This window comes from Arachis ipaensis, chromosome B08 (genome assembly GCF_000816755.2).
Source record: "Arachis ipaensis cultivar K30076 chromosome B08, Araip1.1, whole genome shotgun sequence".
NCBI lineage: Eukaryota > Viridiplantae > Streptophyta > Magnoliopsida > Fabales > Fabaceae > Arachis > Arachis ipaensis.
In genome coordinates, this window is record NC_029792.2 from 59,673,900 (window position 1) to 59,680,796 (window position 6,897).

A 6,897-nucleotide genomic window follows, 5' to 3' on the forward strand; every position below is an offset into this window, starting at 1 on the left:
CATATGAGAAAATAAAAAACTATAGAAATACTTAGAGAAATATTTATAATAGAAAATCAGGTAATTATTTTAAGGGTTTTGGCCCGAGGTTGGGCCAAACGAACTAAAACGCGAACCAGACCCATATTGGACCCAAATCCAACATATATAAGCCTATTCATGAAGCATTTCAACCTCATTCATCACCAAAAGGGAGAGAAGCACATTGAGTTTGAGAAAGGGGAGAAGAACAAACCCTTGCACTATTTATTTTCATCTTTCTTGGATCATATCTTGTGATCCGGAGTGTCGATTGACGTGCCATTTAAGGCCATGCGTTCGTCTCCCCGAGCTTTTCAATTTTGTCTGTAAAAATTGGTGAGTAACTCAAAACCCATGCTACATTTCTCTGTCCTAACATAATTTTGAGTTTTGGTTTTGGAAAATTGAAATTCTTCATGATTTTATTGTTTAGGTATAATCTTGCATTGGGTTATTATTGAGTTTTGTCCCAAACATCATTGGACAAAGTAAAGATTCTCTAAACCCTTGTAATTTGTGAAATTTATTAGTCTTAGTATTGATTTTCGGTATATTACTTGGAATTAGATTGAATTGATGTTGTTTGGAGCTTGAATTTGGCATTGGAGTGCTTGGGTTTGAGCGTTGGTGGCCAGAGCTTGTTGGAATTGGTTGGAGGCTTGAGAAGCTTGTGCAAATAAGGAAATCAGTCAAGGTATGGTTTCAGTTTCTGTAAATATTATGTAATGTTGTGTGAAACTTAGGCTAGTAGCCCTAAGATAAGTGTGAATTGTGTGTATGATTTATTATTGTTGAAGATTGTGAAGGGGTTGTGGTTAAGCATGGATATGATTTATATGAATGAATTATGTTGTGAAACTATGAAATGATGATAATTATAGATTTTGATGATAGATTTCGATTTTGATGATGATTGACGCGTGGAGATGTGAAAGTTGTTGGTAATGAAGGATAAGGGTGATTTGTGTGAGAGGCATAGTAAATTAGGTTTGTATGATTGAAAAATGATTGAGGAGTAGTTGATAAAATGTTGAAGTGTATAGTATTGATATTGGTATGGTAAAATTGTGTTTTGGTTTGAGAGTTTTGGAACTAAAGGATGTTGGCAAATTTAGTAAAAATATGTTTTTGAACCAACTTCGACGAGGCATAACATAGTTTTCAGATCCCCAAATTTTGTGAAATAATTTGAATAAAAATTGGATCCGTGTAGTTTATGCTGTTTGAAGAACAGATGAAAAATGATTTTTAACAAAAAAGTTATACATGTTTGAAGTATGGTGTGAAAAATTGAATTCTGCAGCAAAATAACATTTTTCTGAAAATCTGATAGGTGCGTATACAGACAGGTCACGTGACGCGAGTATTGGGCTCTGCCCAGCACTCTCACATACACGGACGTTGTCTCGCATATGTGGCAGTGTCATTATTGCAAACTCGCCTACGCGAACGTGCCACGCGACACAAGGATCCCTTTCTGTTCCAACATGCTCGCGTACGCGGAAGTTTCTTGCGTATGCGGCACATTCAAACTTTGATTCTCGCGTACGCAAAAACGGGCATGCATACGCATGACCCCTTGTTTTGTTGAAATTGTAATTTTTAAGTTTTCAAGCATTCCTCTAGCTTTCTAAACCTCTGTAACTACTTTTTAGAATCCCCTAGCTAGTATTTAGGCTTTGGGACAAGGGAGAGTACAATGAGAGGACTTAAATGGATATTTTATGTGATAAGATTAGAGATGGTGACTTAGGATTGAGAAGTTATATGGATGGATTAACTAAAGTGGGTTTGTGAAATGTATTAAGTGGCATAACGGGCCTAATTCTGAAAAGAATGGTGAATTGATGAAATGAAAGTTAATGATAATAGATGAAATACTGGGGTAAATGAACTTGTGATATATGAGAAGTGATCACTGAACTGAATACATATTCTGAGTCGCTATGCGCCTGGTAAGGACGATTGGTTAATCCCGCTTGTCAAGGTTCCGACGCCAGCGTAAGGACAATGGTTAATTCTACTTATGTTCAGATGTGAGGTCTGAGGCAGTATTTTCTGCTCGCATCCTTTCTGGTCACAAGAGTGTGCTCAGACACTATATCCTAGGGTGCAATTTATATACATGACAGAAAGGCAACATCACGAGGGGATGTGTTGGGTTGACAGTTGAACCGACAAATGATATCACAACTAATAGGACAAGCATTCATCATATGCATTCTTATGTGTTTGTTTGCTTTGTTTACTTATATTGTGCTAACTTGTATAACATGTTTACTTACTAATTGGATTACTTGCAGTATATGCTATTTAGTTGTATTTTACTTGCTTGCATCTATTTGTGTTTTTTGCTGGGATTGAGGAGGCTCAGTAGGCGGTGGCAATGGGATCGCATGGAGGATAGGTTGGCGAAGGTTGTGAGACAGCGGTGTTCTGTAAAATAGAAAATCCTTAAGTTAGATAACCCTTTTAAGATTTTATTATAAGTTAAATTTTATATCGATGTGAATTTCTAGGATTGCCTTTGGCTTCCCCGAACCTTATATCTTATATATTGGACACTGTTACCATGTTGAGAACTCTCGGTTCTCATATCATATGTTGTTATTTTCATATGCAGGTCGCAACCTACCTCGGTGAGTTGGCAGATGGTGACAGAGTGGAGGATGGCTCAAGTGATATCTATTGTTTTATTTTGTTATAGTATCTCTCTCTTTTGTATATCTTGTTGCCTTAAATGCACTTACTTTGGAAAAACTTTGAGAGATAGGAGGTGGTTGTTTTAACTTAAAACTCTATTGTATCTTTTATTAAACTAGTCGGCCTAAACTCCACGGGCTGTGGCTAGTTCCCTTCTTAGATATTGTATATATATAACTTGCTTACTCTATCTACTACCTTGTGTATCCTTGAACTATTTGGTGTGCGAAATTAGAACTCGCACAACTTCATCGGCAAGTGCAGTGAATCATCCAAGTAATACCTCAGGTGAGTGAGGGTCAATCCCACGAGGATTGTTGGATTGAGAAAGCAATAGTTATCTTGCTGGACTTAGTCAGGTGAAAAGCAAAGAGAGTTGTTGTTGTTAAATTCGCATGAAACAAGAAAGTAAAGAAAAGCAATTAAAGATTGGTAAAGAGATAATATTCGGAAGCAGTTAAGGCCTCGGAGATTCTTATCTTTCTGGATCAATACTTCTTACTGACTATTTTAACCATGAATGATTCGTTCTATGGCAAACTGTAAGTAATTAAACTCCAATTTCTTGGCAATTTAATCTCCTCAGATTCTCATCAAAAGCCAGGGTCAGTGGTCATTCGATTCGAACGATGGTGAAGCTCAGCATTCAAGTTTAGCGCCACAAAAACCCTAATTACCCAAAGCTAACTGGATTTTATCTCACATATCCAAATTAGTCCAGGTAATTCATACTTTAAGAGAAGTGTTTTCAAGCTGTAGGTCAAGTGACCTTGGTCAGAGTATCACAAGAACTCATGTAGAAAAATGGGTCAAACTTCTGTCCCACCCCAGATTTATTGGATGAAGAACGAAAACAAATCTTAGAATGGAATCAAACATAAATTAAAATAGAAAAGTAATGATATTAATCCATATGAATAAGCAGAGCTCCTAACATTAACCAGGAGGTTTAGTTACAAATACTTTATAGAGAAAACGAAGATAAAAGTAAAGAGAATCTATCTGGTTCTATATCTCCCCTCCCAGGAGGCGTGATCCTCAGGAGGAAGAAAGTACCTATTTATAGTAAAAACCTCTAAGATTAAACCTAAAAGATGTTAATTTAAATTTAAAAGTTACAAGGATAAGATAAGATAAGCTAAGGAGTGCTAAAATCCACTTTGGGCCCACTTTGGTGATATGCTTCGATCAAGCCTGGCGTTCAACTTGGGTTTGGGGCGTTGAACGTGGAGAAGGGGATGAATTCGCTAGCTTCTGCTCCCTGGCTGGCGTTGAATGCCCAAGCTTGGTGTTTAACATCAGTTTTGGCAATCATTATAGAAGAGAAGTATAAACTATTATATATTGCTAGAAAGCGCCGAAAGTTAGCTTTCCAACACCATTGAGACTGCGTTAATTGGACCTCTGTAGCTCAAGATATACTCGTTGGAATGCAAGGAGGTTAGGATTGACAACATCTGCTATCCTTTCTTCATCTCTGAACAAGATTCTGCCAAATTCGCCTAAAATTTACCTAAAATCATAAAAATAACACAAAAACTCAAAGTAGCATCCAAAAATGAATTTTGCACTAAAACATACTAAAAATTAGTAAAATCTAACTAAAAACACTATGAAAATGCTATGAAAAAGGGTATAAAATGCTCACACATCACAACACCAAACTTAAACTGTTGCTTGTCCTCAAGCAACCAAACACAACTTAGGACTAATTGAAAGAGAAAAATACATTTGGTTTTAGAGTTGTCAATGAAGCTCAGTTCCATTTATTGAATGGGGCTATTAGCTCTTTATTTCTGAATAGTTTTGGCATCTTACTTTTCTTTGAAGCTCAGAAATACTGGCACCCTTTGGAACTATAATTCGGATGATATTATTGATTCTCTTCTTTAAGTTTTTCTTGATTCTTGACCACAGCTTTTCTTTTGGTGCTTTGCACCTTTTGAGCCTAGCCGTGACTCTAAGCGTTTTGTTTTCAAATATTACCACCTGATACATAAACACCACAAGCACTTAACTAGGGGAACCCTTTGGATTCGAATTTAGCTTTGCTTAAATTTCCAGACAGTGGTGCTCAGAGTTCTTAAGCGTACTCTTTATAGTATTGGATCATGACTTTAAATGTTCAATCTCAAGATTTTCTTGACACCTTTACACCACAAGCATATAGTTAGGGATAACAACTCATTTGAGCTTTTTAGGCCAAGTTTGACCCTCCTAACTATTGATGCTCAAAGCCTTTGACCCCTGTTCTTTTGATTTTTCTTTTTCTTTTTAATCTTTTTCTTTTAATTCTTGCTGTTTCTTTTGCTTCAAGAATCAATCATTTTGATATTGCAGAGAATCAATAATACTTCTCTAAATTCACTGTTCTTCAAGAGCCAATATGCTCAACTTCACTATCAATTATACACAGTTAATTCATACATTCAGAAAATAAAGGTAAGGCCACCACATCAAAACAATTGGAATGACTTATGATATAACTCGAGACTTTGGGTATTTCACTGCTTCCCTTTTTAAGAAATTTTCTTTTTAAGCTTGATGTGAGATACATAAGGCATCTTAAAATGAAACAAAAGAAAGAAAATAATACTAGAAAAGAATGAAATCCTAAATGTGATCATGCACTAGAATAGAAAATAGATAATAAAATAAAGTACAAAGAAAATAGAAAAATAAACAAAAGGAGAATGAAACTAGACCACCTCAGTGATGGCGGCCACTGCTCCCTCTGAGGAATCCTCTGGAGTGTTTAAGCTCCTCAATATTGTGCCCCTGCTTCATCTGCTCATCCCTCAAGCTCCTTTGATCTTTCATCATCTGATGGAAGATGGCCGATTGGTCTTGATATTCTATCCTCAACTGATCCACAAATGAAGTCAGCTCCCTAAGAGATGTAGTCAATTGATCCCAATAATCTTGGGAAGGAAAGTACATCAATTGATGAATCTTTAGGATCTCCTATGGAGGTGGCAGAATGGGCTCTTACTGTGGTCTGTGTGCAGGCTTCCTGACGTACTCCATACCTCTTCTTGTGATAGGCCTATCTGTATCAATTAGGGTATCTCCTTCTATGCGAACTCCAGTTGCATTGCATAGGCGATTAACGAGGTGAGGGAATGCTAATCGTGCTTGGATGGAGGCCTTTTCAGTTACTTTGTAAATTTCTTCAGGAATCACCTCATGCACTTCCACCTTATTCCCGAGCATAATACAGTGGATCATCACTACACTCTCAATTGTTACCTCAGAGCGGTTACTTGTGGGGAGGATGGAGTGTTGGATTAGCTCCAACCATCCTCTGGCCACGGGTTTGAGGTTAAGCCTACTCAGTTGGTAAGGCTTGCCTTGTGCATCCCTCCTATATTGAGCTCCAGCCACACAGATATCAGCAAGAACTTACTCCAGTCTTTGGTCAAAGTTGACCTTTCGAGTGTAGGAGTGCAGGTCACCTTGTGACTGAGCCAATTGCAGTGCCAATCTTACACTTTCAGGGTTAAAATCTATGATTTGCCTTTTGACTATGGTGCACTAGTTTTTGGGCTCCGGGTTTACACTAGTGTCATGCTTCTTGGTAACCTAGGCGTTGGCATAAAATTCTTGCACCATTAATACTCCAACCTCTGAAATGGTATTGGCCAGAATTTCCCAATCTCGTCTCTAGACTGGGTGTAGGATCTATGGATACTCATCTTCCTTGAGGCTAAAGGGGACCTCGGGTATCACCCTCTTCTTCCTCATCACGTCATAGAAGTGGTCTTGATGGGTTTTAGTGATGAATCTTGAGTTTTCCCATGGTTCGGAAGCGGAAGCGTGGGTTTTCCTTTTCTCTTCCTTTAGGATTCTTCCATTTTTGGTTCCATGGAGAATAGGAATAGAAAGGAAAAAGCAGAGCTTTCTAACACCAAACTTAAGAACTTTGCTCGTCCTCGAGCAAAATGTAATAAAAGAAAAGAAAAATAAGGGAAGAAAGAAGAAAGTAGAAAAAGATAGAGGGGAGAAGGAAAAGAGGCTTCGGCCTTATGTGGTAAGAAGAAGGCAGAAAGGAAGTGTATGAAGAGTAATATGGAGGAAGTGAAGAGCATGGAAGTTGTGTGTTGAAGGATGGAATGAGGGGCTATTTATAGTGGGTGGGGGAGTGGAGGTTGGGGTTCGGTCATATAGGGAGGG